This window comes from Otolemur garnettii, unplaced genomic scaffold (genome assembly GCF_000181295.1).
Source record: "Otolemur garnettii isolate 467f Iridium unplaced genomic scaffold, OtoGar3 scaffold00031, whole genome shotgun sequence".
Classification (NCBI taxonomy): Eukaryota; Metazoa; Chordata; class Mammalia; order Primates; family Galagidae; genus Otolemur; species Otolemur garnettii.
The window spans coordinates 1,224,113-1,224,843 of NW_003852426.1; the positions used below are offsets into that span (position 1 = coordinate 1,224,113).

Sequence of the window (731 nt, forward strand, 5' to 3'; positions counted from 1 at the left end):
AAGCTGGCCTGGGCCTGCTAAACAACAATAACAACTGCAACCAAAAAATAGCTGGGCGTTGTGGCGAGCACCTGTAGACCCAGCTACTTGGGAGGATGCGGCAAGAGAATCACTTAAGCCCAAGAGTTTGAGGTTGCTGTGAGCTGTGATGCCATGGCATTCTACTGAGGGCCACATAGTGAGACTCTGTCTCAAAAAAAAAAAAAGAAAGAAAGAAAGAAAAGAAATAGGCACTAGGAAAAGACAGGATGGACAGCAAAAAACAAAATGAAAGAAAGAAAGAAGCCAGTTGAGGTGTTCAGTTTGGCAGCATCTATACTAAAATTGGAATGATACAGAGAAGATTAGCATGGGCCCTGTGCAAGGAAAATTTTTTTTAATTAAACATTGAAATGTTTGCTTCTAAGAAGAGAGAACTAGAGGTTGGTACAGGGATTATTATGGTATAGGGACCATAACTTTTGTCTGGCTTTTAAAATTACATGCATGTATACATTTGGTAAAAAGTTTTAAATAGTGGGCGGTGCCTGTGGCTCAGTGAGTAGGGCACTGGCCCCATATACTGAGGGTGGTGGGTTCAAACCTGGCCCCAGCCAAACTGCAAAAAAATAGCTGGGCGTTGTGGCGGGCACCTGTAGTCCCAGCTACTTGTAAGGCTGAGGCAAGAGAATTGCCTAAGCCCAAGAAGAGGCAGGTTGCTGTGAGCTGTGATACTGTAGCACTCTACCATG

General features: G+C 44.0%; 1 non-coding gene across 1 annotated transcript; it reads left to right on the forward strand.

Annotated features, from left to right (window-relative positions):
• Positions 1–294: 294 nt before the first annotated feature.
• Positions 295–399, forward strand: LOC111725118. Its single transcript, XR_002773260.1, has one exon. It is a non-coding gene; the product is annotated as a U6 spliceosomal RNA (small nuclear RNA).
• The last annotated feature ends 332 nt before the right edge of the window (positions 400–731 follow it).